Below are 15,280 nucleotides of genomic sequence, written 5' to 3'. Positions count from 1 at the left end.
AAAAAAAAAAAAGCTGTAATTTGTAAGTGCACAAATTATAAAAGGACTATTCATTTTATAAACCAATATGCTGCAGAACTATTTTTAATAGAAGTTTTAATCAAATCAGATTTACCAATAATCAATTTACACACAACATTTAGCAAAGAAATTATTAGGTAAAGCGATAGATCTGTCACTACCTGAAGCACATTGCCAGGACTTTTATTCACTCATTTTTTACATCAAAGGGCTAAATGATTGACAATCTTCAATTCAAGATATTTGTGGGGACCTTTCCAAGAGTGAGGATGTTGTTAGAGCCTCATTTATGTGTGTGTCTGTGTGTGTATGTTGTGTGTTTGGCAATAGGAACATTTCAGGAAGAATTTGTAAGCAAAAGTGTTCAGAAAAGCAGGATATTTTAAGAGAGTTTTTCTCTATAAGGTAATAAGTGATCAGACTATAGGTCTGTTTATTTTTATAATCCAGAAAACAAAGAACATTATTTATCTTTTAATCTTTTGGAAAGGTAACATAATGGGTAAAAAAGTAGGAGTTAAGAGTCAAGAGACGTGTATTCAAGGCCTGTGCTCTGTCACTTTCCAGCTAGTTGACCGTGGACAGTCTTAACTTGTCTGAACCTCAGTTTTCTCATCTGTAAAATACAGATGATAACATGTGATGCCATTAGGATTAAATGAGATGATGCATAAATGTTCAAAGATTATGTAACATTCTAACATAGTGCCTGGCACAAAATAGGTGTGCAACAAAATAACGTAAAGTAGACACTCAATGAGCATGCTGAGAAACATGGAGATTTAAGGTGTTCACACTAATTGGTTTAAGTCTAAACTCAGGAAGAAATCAGACAGCAACATGCAATGAGAATAAACCTTATTTGCTAAGTGAATGTTAAAACTTCATAGAACCACCTCCTCTTCAAAAACTCATTTTGCCTTTGAAAAGCTCCAAAGAACTTCTCATGTGAGCAAATGGCTTTCTTTATTCCTTAAGCCCACTCCCTGGTGGCCCCAGACTGGGGTGGATTTCTTCTTGGTAGAATTCTTTTTGCCAAATTAGATGATGGGATGCATTATTAAAATGACCCATATTTCATGCTTAGACAATGTCATGTCCCTTAAAAAATGGGCAAATAGAACTATCAAAGCTTGGAAGCCCATAGATTTGGCTAAATGACAGTCAGTCTGGAGCACCAAACTGGCTAGGCTAGTTCCAGAGGAACAAATCAACCTGAGCAAGCCACTGCCCAGGGATGAGTCTGAACACAGCAGTTGGCTCTTCCAGCTCCTGCTCTCCTTCCAGGTGAGTCATTCAGAACCAGTGTGGGCATCCTGTCTGTCTGTCCTCTGTAAAACTTGCACTGGGTGACCAGAACTGCAGAAAACAACTCACCCTGCTATTTCAGGCTCTTTTTTTTTTTTTTATGGTTCAACTTCACAATTGTAATGATTGAAGGAATTTGAACATAAGCATGCATACAGTATGATTCCATTCTTATAAAATTCAAAAAAAGGTAAAATTCACTTATTGTATCAGAAACTAGGATAGTGAGAAAAAAAAAAAAAAACAAGAAACATAAGGAAAAAGAAACTCTTAATAGTGGTTACCTTTGGGAAAGTGGTAGGATTGACTGATTGGAGGGATGAGGGGGTGCTGCTAATGGTCTTTATCCTGCTCTGTGTGACAGTTACACAGTTGTGTTCATATAGTGACGATTCATGGAGCTTTATACACAGTGTATTTTCCTGTATATATGTTTGTGGTAGGCAACCTCTAAGATGGTTCCCAGTGATCCTATCCTCCTACTATTCATGCCTTTGTATAATACCCTCCCCTTGAAAGGTTTTATCTATTGATAGAGATTACTGATAGATTATTATATAAATATTATAAAAATATATTAACATAAAGATCATTGAAAGATTGTCTATTGCTGCATAACAAATTACCCCCAAACTTGGCAACTTAAAATTATGAATATTTATCACTTCACAGTTCCTGTGGGTCAAGAATCCAGTGTGGTTTAGCTGGATATCACTGGCTCAAGTCTTTCATGAATTGTAGTGAAGCTCTTAAGGGGGGATACAGTTTCATCTGAAGGTTTGACTGGGGGTGGAGGAGAGATCGGTTTCCAGACTCACTCATAGTTGTTGGTAGGGCTGTGTCTTTCAACGTGTGGCACTTTCCTTAAGAGTGCCCCATGACATTGTGATTGGTTTCCCCCCAGAATGAGCCAGCCAAGAGAATAAGACAGGTACCCAAGATGGAAGCCACAGTCTTTTTATAACCTAGTACTGCCCCAGAATGAGCCAGCCAAGAGAATAAGACAGGTACCCAAGATGGAAGCCACAGTCTTTTTTATTTCAGGCTCTTTTGCAAAGGCTCCAGGCATCCCCTCTTGCCAATGCATGGCTTCTACACCAATTAACCTTTTCTCCAATGCCCCCTGAGCTCCCCAATGTGCACATCACTGCCAGGGGTCCTTACTTGGAGTTGTTCTTCAGTTGCCACTTTCTCTTGTCACCTGATCTAATCCCACATCCCCTTCAAGTATTGCTTTAAACATCCCCTGTTCTAAGAAGACGTCTTCAGTTCCAGATTTGGCATCCAAGCCTCTATTATCTCTTTTACGATTTCATTTCTATTCTTGGATACATCATCCACAAATTGGGGATAATGATTCCAACATCGTTGGATTTTTACAAGAATTAAAGCAGATAGTTTTGTAAAGGGCTTGTCAGAGTTGATAGAGTCCATTGCATTTGACTGTGGAGATGGTGCATAGAAAGCACTCAACAGATAAAAACTGATAACAAGTACTTTAAAAATAATGTATCCTACTTCCATAATTATCATATTGTGTGATTGGTATCCCAACACAATTGTACCTCTAGAGAACAAGGAATTCATTGCATACATTTGTATACCAAGCGCACAATAGGTGTTCTCAGTATGTAGTTATCAGTTTACAATAGCATCTGGATTTGGGTAGTAACATTCATTTTCTGCTGTTGTAGATTATCATACATCTAGCACCAAAAATAACAGCTGACATGGGCTGCATGCTTACTATGTACCTGCTCATTTCATCATCACAGCAATGCTCTGACTCTGATTTGTCACTAATTTACAGATGAGTAAACTGAGGCTCCAGGTCATGATTAAACAGTGGAGTTGAGGTTCAAATCCAAGCAATCTGGCTCCAAAGTTCAGGTTCACAATGTTGTCTTTCTGCTACCATTGCATGGTGTATAAACCCTGGTCTCCACCCAAGGTTTCAGATTCTTTTCCTACCAGCCATTGGCTTTGTTCCTGTTATGTGGAACTATTAGTGATCTGGACATGATTCTCCTGTTCATGCTTCAGTAAGGTTGCCAGAGAAAATACAGCACACCAATGAAATTTGGATTTCAGATAAATAATTAATAATGTTTTAGTATAAGTTGTGCCCCAGCTATTGCATGGGATACTTATACTGGATATTTATACAGAAAATAAATTCATTATTTATCTGAAATTCAAATTTAACTTGGCATCCTGTATTTTTATTTGCTAAACCTGGCAACTGTATGCTTCTAGTCCTTTGCCCAAAGAGGGATCTGCTTGGAAACTTTCTATGCTTTCTCTATCCGGCTGGATACTATCCATTCTTCAAAGTCTAATTCAGAGTTCGCCTGTCTGGTGATGATGTCCCTAGTGTCTCCCTACATTGCAAAATCCATCGATAGCATTTCCAGGACTCTCTGCCCATTATAGACCCAACCCTAAAGTTCTCCAAGCTGGGACCATGGCTCTCTCATCTTTGCATCATCAGCACCTGGTAGAACGTGTGGCATGTGGGAGGCAGTCAATTCTTGAGTCATCAGTGGAGCTATGAAGGATGTTCCCAATCCTTTAGTTCCCTTTTGCATGTTTCCCCTTTATCTTCGGCATTTTTTCAAATGTGCTACAATTCCCGCCTAGAGAGTGCTTCTCTTTCTCACTTTGAGTAAAAGATATCCAGCTTTTTTAAGGTATCCAAACCACATAACCTTTGTATCAACCTCCTAGGACTGCTGTAACAAATTACCACAAACCACATGACTTAAAACAATAGAAATATATCATCTCACAGTTCTAGAGGCTTTAAGTTGGAAATCAAGGTGTTGCAGGGCCGTGCTTTCTCTGAAGGCTCTGGGGAAGAAGGTATTCTAAGCCTTTCTCTTAGCTTCTGGCAGTTCCTGACAATCGTTGGTGTTCCTTGGCTCATAGACACATCACTACCATCTCCGCCTCCACCTTCACATGGTGTTTGCACTGTGTCTTTACATGATCTTCTTTCTGTACATGTCTGTGTCTTCACATGACACTTGTCCTTATGTGTGTGTTTTCTCCTTTTCTTATAAAGACACCAGTCATATTGGATTAAGGACCCACCTTATTCCAGTACAATCTTGTCTTAACTTGCATCTTAATTACATTTGCAAAGACTCTGTTTCCAAATAAGGTCACATTCACAGGTACCAGGAATTAGGACTTCAAGACACAAATCAACCCACAACAGCCCTGAACAAGTTACTTCCATACTCTGAGCCTCAGTTCCTGCATCTGTAAAATGGGCACACTCTTGTCCACCTCCCTGAGGTCAGAAAGGGACTATATGAAATAATCCATCATGCCTCCTGCACTGGAGGGTTGTGCCTATGAATTCTCTTCCTCTTCTTTTCTGATCTCCCAGTTGTTTGCAGTATGATATATGGACCATAAAGGAAGTTCCAGCAGGTAGAATTCTGGCCTGCAGAAGCCAAACAGAAGTTCAGCATTCTATCTGTTCTTGCACATCTTGCCTCCTCCCCACAGAAGGACTTTTCTTTGTGGTTAGATCCTCTGCTTAACTTACTCTTCTTGACGTAGGACTCAGGGGCCGGATTTGGTCAACTGACTTTAATAAAAATTTCGGGTGATTCTAGGACACCAGGCCGAGATGTGTTTCTTTGGCTGGTTATCCCTGTCATGAGTGGTTATTTTTTCATGGTTATAACAAATAAATACATAAAAAGTGCCTAAAACCTATAGGGAATCAAGTTTCCAAACTTTGTTCTTGTGGCTGACTTCTGAATCATAGTTTGGTAATTAAAAGAAGAAAACACAAAGTTGTACTTGGCAATGAAACATAAATTGTACCTTTAGAAAGGTCAAATACTAGTTGTGATTAACCAGACAAATCACACTTTATTCTGGTTAAAATAATACTGAATTTTAAGACTATTTATAGGATTCCACACCCCCTCTCCACCCGACCATCTTCCTTGCAGAAGTTCACAGTTGGAATCTGACTTCAAGTGAGGTTTTATTTATTTATTTTTTTTTCAATTTGCGAGATGATTTCCATGCACTGTGGTTTGGCAGCCTGCACTTGAGCGATACTATAGCATTATCAGGATGCCGACAGCTGCTCCAGCATAAACAAGCAGTGATGCATTGAGCTGGCAAGCCCACATGGTTTGGAAAATAAAATGAAATAAAATAAAAACATTTGTTATCATTTTTGGAGTTTTTGAACTCAACCAGCTTCAGCACAGTTCTAAAGTCTCGCATGGCTTTCTTTAAAAAAAATAAATTATAAACAGGAACATTTTGTTTTGCTAGGAAGAGTGGTTGACTGTGGATGGGGAGAGAAGCCTCGACTTCACCAGCTGTTGCTTATCGCTGGTTCAGGGTCTCGTGATGGGGGCTAATGTTGGCTAAAGCCTGATGCTGGATTAGTGGAGCCAATGGAATCTTTGTCTGCTCATCATCTCAGACAATGCAGAGCACTGGCCTTCACCAAAAATCCTGGCTTACTCGCCCCCTCCTCCCCATCTCCTCCCCACTGGCGCAGGAGACTATATGAGGACTGATATGGCGGCCTGACACCTAAAAATTTGTCATGGGTCTTTCTCCTAGAAAGGTAAGGCCAGGATCCTGTTTGATGTTAGAAGGTCTTAAGCTTTTATGTAGTAGCAATAATGATGCCAACAGCTAATAATCATGGCACTTAGCGATGGCATTTATAAAGCACTTTCTTATTAATGAAGCACCTGGAAATACATAGTCCCATTTGGGGGTCTCTGTTGGCAATCGCTATTCCTATCCCACTTCTTAAATCTGTAACCTTGGCTCTGCCAGTTCACTTAGTCAGATTTCTTGCATATGATGCCAACAGCTAATAATCATGGCACTTAGCGATGGCATTTATAAAGCACTTTCTTATTAACGAAGCACCTGGAAATACATAGTCCCATTTGGGGGTCTCTGTTGGCAATCTCTATTCCTATCCCACTTCTTAAATCTGTAACCTTGGCTCTGCCAGTTCACTTAGTCAGATTTCTTGCATAGAAAATGGGAACTGGCTGTCTTTCTCCTGGGCTTTATCAATGACTCTTTTTGATAACCAGTCATATGAATGGAAATCAGACACGCAATATGACATCTCTACGCCCAGTGTCCTTTCACATGACTTTGCTTTTGGTGAGAGGACATTAGTCTATTGTGGTCACATTGTTTCTTTCAACTGGCGGGAAGTTCCGATAGGTAGTTTTACATGCCTTACCATCATTTTTTTAAATGGAAAATGAATGAGTAACTATATAAAAATTGTAGATTCTGAAGTGGAAGGTATGCAGACTCCATGAGGGCAGGAACCTTGTCTGTCTTTTGCAGTCCGTATCCCCAGTGCCTGGCAGAGGTCCGACACCGAGCATTTCTGGACAAGTCAGCTCACTTCCAGGAACTTCAGTTTTCGCAGGTGTGAAATAGGGACTGGATTTTCTACTCCAGAGTGCCTGCACATAATAAGGGCTCAATAAATATGAGCTGAAAGAATAAATAGATCCATAACCTGGGGCTAAGGTCTGGATAACAATGTAGATATTATAGAGCAGCATGCTGGTAAATTGGCTTTCTGAAAAAAAGTTAAGTCCTGATTTGTAGCATTGCCAATTCCCATGGTGTAAGTATTCCCATGATGGCCAATTTCACACTGCCAATAAGAGGTTACTGAGGGCTGGCCAGTGGGCTCAGTTGGTTAGGGCTTGGTGCTGTTAACATCAAGGTCCAGGGTTCCATCCCTGTACCCGACAGTGTCTGAAACCCAAATAAACAAAAGAGAGGTTACCAAATGCTGAGTTGGGAAGAGATCTGCACAACCAGCTCCGGTAAGCAGGGGTGCTCCAATTCCAGCACACCTTTGGCTTAGGCAGTGACATGGTTGGAAATTGGCGCTCGGCTTCCTGTTTGTTTTCAGGAAACTTCTCAAGCTGGGCAGAAAGGTTTGGGGACTTCCAGATTGCTTGAGTTTACACAGTTCTAATTCTCTAGCCAATATTGGGACATTTCCCTTTATTTTGGCAGAGGAGAGAGAGGGTGTGAGATGGTGCATAGTGGGTGTGCAAGGAAGAGCTGTGGGGCGCGTTGGCTGACTGCTAGTTGGGAGCACCCTGCGGGGAAAGTTCTTCCTCCTGCTCTTCACTACTATGATAACCTAAGACCCCTCCTCCCCCTTTCCTCTTATGCCTGTAGAAACTGACCCAGGCACGGCACCTTTGACATTCCTGCAATTTCCTAGGCTTTACAGAGGCCCCAGGTTTTTATTTTCTTCCTAAGATTTATTTCCCACCAGTTAGATCTACGATTTCCCATCCTCTCTGGCAAAATTGCAAGGAATGGCATCAGCACATCTCTGTACAGTAGGCGAATATATTTGGAATGCTTATTTCTAAGAGCTGTTGAAGACAACTAACAATTTTACACCCCAGAGAAGGACTGACAGTAAATTTAGGAGTGGCAAATGGAACCACTGTTCTGTTTCCCTCTCGGTAAATAAATAACAGCAAAACCTGTACTCCAATACCAGAGCGTCAAATCCACAGCGCCCTGTTGATTAGCACTGAAAATGTCTTCGTGGAGACGATACATTCAGAAGAGTCCTAAAGCTCGTGCCAGAAGCTGACACTGAAGGTTTATTTTAATGTAGCACAAATCAGAACGAACGATGTGAAAAGAGTTCTGTTTCTCCTGGAAAGATGCCACTTGTTTCTACTCCCAGGGAAATGTCTTCCAAGCTCTTTACCAACTTCGCAAGAGGAACCTATTTAACTGTGGCTGCCTTGCCTACCTGAAGACTCTGAGGTACCCCCAGGAGCCCAGGAGGGCTTGGAAGCTGGTGCAAGGTCAGTACTAAAAATCATATTTTTGAGTGATTTACAATGTAACCAGAGGTTTCCTGTGGCCTTGCACTTTTTTTTTTTTTTTTTCTTCACACCACTGAATGCCAGCATTTATGTTGGGGCATATTTTGATGGAAATTTGGAAGGAAAGTCCACCCTAGCACTTATGTGAATTGGAGGCACATTTTCTAGCCCAGCAATGATATCTGTTTAACGATACCAACAGCAAACAGATTAACATGTATTAAACACATTAGAAGAAAAGCAAGAAAGACATTAGAATGAGTTAGAGGAGAGGGGGAGAGAAAGACAGGGAAGGAGAGAAGGGAGTGTAGTAGATTGAATTATGTCCCCCCAAAACTCACTGAAGCTTGAATTGTATCTCCCAAGTTTTATGTGTTAAAAACTTAGCCCCCACTGTGACTGTTAAGAGGGTGGGAAGTCCTATTATGGTAATTGAAAGGGGGAGCCCTGGAAAGGTGATGGGATTGTACGACCATGCAGTAGTGAATGGATTAAAAACGGTGGTCGTGGATGGGTTCTGATGGCTTTAAAAGAAGAGGAGATGCTTCCCCCATCTTGCAATGTGAGACCCCTAGGTCACTCTCACCACCACCAGATGGACTTTGGACTTCCCAGCCTCAGAAACTGTAAGCAATAAATTCTGTTCTCTTTATAAAACACCCAGTTCTGTGTGCTTTGTTATAAGTGACAGAAATGGACTAAGATAGGGAATAAGAGGAGAAAAAGAAAGACCGGTGTGCTGGAAGGCTGTGCCGCCCTTTGCAGAAGCGAGCTTGTGCACGCTCCTTGGTTCTTGGACGCTGTTTCTCCCTTTCTTCACCGCTGCTCCTGCTCAGCCTTTGGACCTGACCTCACTTAGATGTTGATTCCCTGGGGAAAGCGTTCACCACCCTCAAGACTAGGCCAGGTTTTCATATTACATGGTCTGACGAAACCCTCTTCTTTTCTTTGTAATTTTTGTAATGATCTTAATGATACCCTCATGTACGTTATTATTTGCCACATGGTTGTCTCCCCCACAGATCAAAAGTTCTGAACTAGTAAGACTCTGAAAGTCTGGTGCCATCCTTGGCTCTGGATGGGGACCTCGAATCACCCAATAGGTGACCCAATAGGTGACTTGAGTAGGTAAATGAGTTGGTGGATGTTTAAGATAACTATTTTATCCCCTGAGCCTTGCTGGTTTAACACAGTCCTGTACATATGCATCTACCTCCAGCCAGCCTTGAGATAAGCGGGAAAGGGGTTCCATTCCCTCAGCTTTACAATGTCTCAGGTCCCAAGAGGGTCATTGACTTGCCAAGGAGAATCGCCAATGGGTCAGCGGCAGAGCATGGACAGAGCATGGATCCAGTCTCCCTGAGCCAGGGTCCCTCCTGTGACCCCCACCACTTAGTGGGTGGGTCTCTGTGCAGAAGGAGAACGGGAGGGTTGAGGTTTGGGGAAAGGACAGTGGAAAGGCAGAAAGAGTAATCATGACAGAAAAGATTTACTCCTGCCTCCCTCTCCTTTCTTCTTGCATTAAGGACAAGCATGGCCTGAACACATAGGCACAAATGGGAACGTGATGAGGCATCACTTTTTCCAGGGCTGTGACCAGCTCCTCAGGGCAGTGGAGAAGCTGTCCCTGTGAGTTAGCCCTTGAAGTTTCCCTCAAATTTCTTGCTGCAGGGAAGCCCTGCCAATCAACCCTGGGCTTTCACTGTGAGCTGCTTTCATTCATTCACTCATTCATTCCCCAGATATTTTCCAAGGGCCCACTGTGTGCCAGACATCATGCTAGGAGTGGTATGTATGCACCTTATTGAGGCTTAGAGGGTGACCAGCTGTCCTAGCTTCCCTGTGCAAAATGAGACAGCTAGCTGGTCACCCTACTTTGGACATGAGCTTAGGATGCAATGTAACTTACTGTATGGAGTGTAATTCCCAAGAACCTTCACTCACGTCTAGATCACCTGCAAGTGCTTGCTAAAATGCAGATTCTCAGCCTCCATTCTACACAGTGATTTAAAATTCTATGGTGCTGGGCCTAGGAACCTGCATTTAATCAACACCAAGATGTTCTTATGCATATGTAAGTTTAAGAACAGTTGAACTAGAGCTTAAGGGCATGAACTTTGAAGTCACTCTGAATTGGGTTTAAAGTGTCAGAAAGCACTCAGGCCCAAGGGCTGTTAAAGAGGCATAGCTACTTTTACCAACTTCCTTTTCCCCATTTTATTTTCTAAGAAAATGTCAAGAAATAACAAGTGTCAGGCACACAAGAGACCTTTCCCAGACTTAGTTCACCGGGCTCCTGCCTTCCCAGCGTGCCCAGCCTGGGAGGGTGGTGAGACACTGCAAAACAACTGTAGTGACTTCACCTGTGCGGCCACTCTCTCTTCCATTAGTTTTCCTGCTTATGCTAGGGTCCCCAGGACAATTGTGTACCCAGAGTGGACAATCTACAACCAACTCCTAACGACTGGGGAGAAGCAAATCCTGAGGGGATAGTGAGAAAGTGGGGAATACAAGTTATTTCTCAACTAGAAATAAAATACAAAATCCATTCTGGAAATCAGGCCATATGTGGCACTTACAAGAAGAGTCTCTTTTTAGCCACCAGTGTTCTTTTAGGTCAGTCCAGAAGTGAATGTGGTGCTGTCCTCTTGCAGGAGCTCAGACCTGACCTCAGATTGGTGGGCTGGAGGCTGCACATCCATCCCTGGTGCCCGCCTCTCACTCAGGTCTGGATAAAGACCAGACAGGAGAGGGGTAGGGCAGGAGGCACAATGAATATACTGTCCGGGTTGCATCTGAAAGGACACAATGACTACATCTGAAATACGGAGAATGTCAATGTTCCACTGCAAAGCAAGACTCTCATCTCATTGATCATGAATTTCCTTTGATATAGGGGTGTCTGCAGGGAAGAGAAAAACAAAGACTAGGGCTAAAAGCCCAAGAAGGAAAGGCATGTGGCCAGAGGGCCAGACAGAATTTGGAGCCAGTTTTCACTTTGAGGCCATCAGGTTGCTTCTTGGTGGAGAGATCATGGTGGTTAGAGGGTGAGAAACAGCCCAAGCTGGAGCTGAGCCAGACCTTAGGAATCCCCTTCTCTAAGCTCCCATTTCCACCTGAGGACACAGAGCCCCAGGGATGTGAAGGAATCACACTGCACCTCAGTGACAGCTTCAGGCCTGAGCTCGGTGGCGTGCCCCTTCACAGCCATCTGTCCACTTGTTGGTTTGCTTACTTTTTCACCATGGTGCTACTCATATAGGATTCCAAGGGCTCATCCCAGATTAGAGAGTGTTCTGGAAGATTCAGGTTTTGTGCTAGGCCTACGAGGAAGGCGGGAAGAATATCTGTTGGAGGTGATGGGAAAACAAAAGGCAGGGGCACTTGGAGCAGTGCAAAGAAAATGCTTTAAAGGTCAGGATGATGTTGCTTGTCCTGTTCAGTCCACCAAAAATTTACACAAGATGTGATGCTGGTCTTCTGCGTTAGACGCAACAGGCCCAAAGAATCATGGTATACAGCTTTTGTCCTCTGCAAGGTTTCTGAGCATGGGTGACCAAGGCACATGGGCCTGCCTTCACATGCTGGCTTCCCCCAACATAAGCTCTGTGAACGTGGGCAAGCTCTATAGCATGGCCAGACTTCAACTTCTTCCTCTGCAAACAGAGGTAACATGTGTGCTCACCCCTACGTGTGTCGTGTGGATGCGGTGAGCTAGTATGTGGAGACACTTAGCACAAGGCAGGTCCTGTGGCTGTTCCTCTTCTTATTCATTATTTCAGAGTCTCTTTTCTTAGCTGAGTGACTCTTTTCTTAGCTCTTTTCTTAGCCCAGTTAGCCCTCCCTTCTGGCTCATTACGACCTCCCTGAGGAACTCCTAGCTAAGGCTCCCACGCCATAGTAGGCTGATGTCCACCCGGAAACTCAGAATGTGACCTTGTTTGGAAAGAGGGTCTTTGCAGATGTAATTTGTTTAGGATCTCAAGGTGAAATCATACTAGATTAGGCCCTATATCAAATGAAAGTCCCTTGAAAGAAATCAGAGAACAAGAAGGACTCAGGAGACAAGAAGGCCACGTGAAGACAAAGGCAGGAATTGGAGTTATGCTTCCAGAAGCCAAAGAATGCCAGGGGCACTGGAAGCCGGAGGAGGCAGGGACAGATTCTCCCCTGGAGACTTCAGAGGAAGCAGGGCCTGCTGACACTTTGATTTTATCTCTTGATTTAAGTCACCAAGTTCGTGGTAATTTGTTATGGCAACCCTAGACAACTCATACGCGAGTCAAGCCCTGGCTTACGACCCAGGCCCTGTCCACACACCCCTTGTGGGTTCTGAGCAGGCAGCGAGGACCCATTTTTTTCAGACTCATATGCCAAGTTCCCATGTCACGTAAGTACTGGAGAGACTGCCTATCCTTGAAAAACTTGTAGGCCCAGAAGGCAGCAAAGGTTTTTTTTAAAGAGGAAAAAAAACTCCAACAAACTGAACTAGAAAGGCAAGAGGCACGTGAAGCAACCACACTGCGTGGCCATGTCTGCCTTCCCTGAAGGTACGTGCAGTGTTTCATAGGTCGCCTGGTAGCAATTCATGGCAATGTTTTACAAGTTTGTTTTGGCTGTAATTGTGTCCTTTTCTTTCTTATGTGGCTATGAAACTGCAGGGCTGCTTCTGTGCCCTTCTTCCTTGATCTAGCACAAGTTCAAGCCCCTTGGCCTCTTTTCTCTCTTCTCCAGAGCTGCCACCTCCAACTCTATGTTCTACGGTCTCTCTTTCCCTCAGTCTGGCTGCCTCCTTCTTCATGGTCATGGAACAAAATGATGGAGTTTCACCGTTGAAATCGTTCCAGTGTTGATCACTATGGGAAAACTGGGGACGAACAGAAGGGGCATATTGTCCTAATAGCCAACATTTGGTGAATGCTTGTACTCAGCCCAGAGCCCCACACCTGTGGTCTCACTTCATCCTCAAAAGAGTCAAACAATTAGATGCTGTTGTTGTTATTGTATTTCTTCATTTTAAAGATCAGGAAGGTGAGGCTGTAAGAGGTTAAGGAAGTTATCTAAGGTCTCACTGCTGTTAAGAAGGGAAGAAGAACTTAGAAACTTATTCTTCTAACTTTAGAGCCTAGGTCTTGCTTGGGACTTTACTGTGGTCACGGTTGGTCTCTTACCTGGGATTTTGACTTACTTCCTGAGATATTAACTTAATGGCAATGACAAGGAAGTCCAGACCTTCTATCCATTTTCATTTTTTTAATTTTATTTTTAATTGACAGATAATAATTGTATATATTTATTTATGGGATATAAGGTGATGTTTTGATATTGTGAAATGATTAAATCAGGCTAATTAACAAGTCCATCACCTCATGTACTAACTTTTTTTAGTGAAACATTAAAATCTTCTCTTTAAGCAATTTTGAAATACATAATGCATTGCTATTTATTATAGTCACCATTCTGTGCAATGGATCATGAAAGCTTATTTCTCCTATTTAACTGAAATGTTATACCCTTTAACCAACTTATCCCCTTTCCCCATTCACCTCCCCCAGCCTCTTTTAACCACCATCCTGCTCTACTTCTATGAGTTCAGCTTATTTAGATTCCACATACAAGTGAGATCATGCAGTATTTGTCTTTCTGTGCTTGCTTACTTCATTTAGCATAATGTCCTCCAGATTCACAATGTGATTTTCTTCACTTGTAAGGCAACTAGTATTCCATTGTGTACACATACCACATTTTCTTTATCCATTCGTCTGATGGCAGATAACTAGTTTGGTTCCGTATCATAGCTACTGTGGATAATGTTGCAATGAACATGGGAGTGCAGATATCTCTTCAGCATACTGATTTTAACTCCTTTGTATAAATAACTAGAAATGGGATCTCTTTTATTTTTAAAGGTTATTTAACTCCAGCCTCCCAAATGTTTGCCTGAAAATCTGATCAGTGTGAAATGATTATCACCAAGTAGAATCTATTCAGCAGGACTTTTCTTTGGGAGCATCTCTGAGGACTTGCAGATTGGGAAGAAATGTTTTCCTGGTCCTCTGTAGCAAACAATGCAAGCTATTTAGTTGTCTAGTGTTTCCTAGAAGTCATTCCAGGTAATAGGTGTTCCTTGAAAAAAAAAATGTTTGCAGGAAGTAAAAATTTGCAGGAAGTCCTGGCACAAAGGTTTCTTGACTGCTGGACTTAGAACCTTTTGTTTGCTGATGTAGTTTGGAGACCTCTAAGATGGGACTATAATATGCATCCATTATTTGATAACAGAACCCTCTTTTCATAGAAAATATCTGGATTTGGGCTTCTGCAGAATGCACTTTGGGGAAACACTACCTTAGCTCCTTCTCTTGCATTAAGCATTTTCTTCTCTGTGCCCTAGGGAGGTGTGTCCACTGCATATTTCCTGGGAGTTCATTATTTCTGAAGCCTGATCTATGTAAATATCAAATCACTTACAAGACATGGCAGGCCATCCTGGTGATGAAATCTGCAACGACTTCATCTTTCCCATAATCACCCAAATGAGTCTTGAAGTGTGGGCCTTTAGCTGCTGGAAAATAGGAAACAGAGTCAAGCCTGACCCTATCTTGTATTATATGTGACAGCTCCTGCTCAGTTTCAGTGACAAGAAAAGTGTTGAGCTAAAAATATTCTAAGCAGATGTAAATCTGGGAGATGTGACTGCAACACGCCCATGCCTGCCATTTCTTCTACTTCGAGTCTCTCTCAATGCAGAGTTGCTGCGATCCCAGGCAACAGAAGTGCAACACATAACTTGTTTGTGTGAGTGTACATCTGACTTCCCTGGAGATGGTTTGGAGGGGAACACCCCTGCATCAGCCAGGCACAATGGTTCTTGGCAGCCCCAGAGTAGGTGGGAAGAAATAAATTCCACTGCAGTATAGGCACAGGTTCCTCCCATACAAATACTTGTGCATTTGGCTCTTTCCTCCAGTATTCCACACCATTATTAAGAGCTTGATTCCAGCCTGTGGTTGGAAGACACTGCCCCCAAAAGTCTGTGGGAGAAGTGGGATTCAAATTGGTCCAGG

The sequence above is a fragment of the Galeopterus variegatus genome, unplaced genomic scaffold (genome assembly GCF_000696425.1).
Source record: "Galeopterus variegatus unplaced genomic scaffold, G_variegatus-3.0.2 Scaffold655, whole genome shotgun sequence".
NCBI lineage: Eukaryota > Metazoa > Chordata > Mammalia > Dermoptera > Cynocephalidae > Galeopterus > Galeopterus variegatus.
This window is presented reverse-complemented; position numbering follows the sequence as displayed.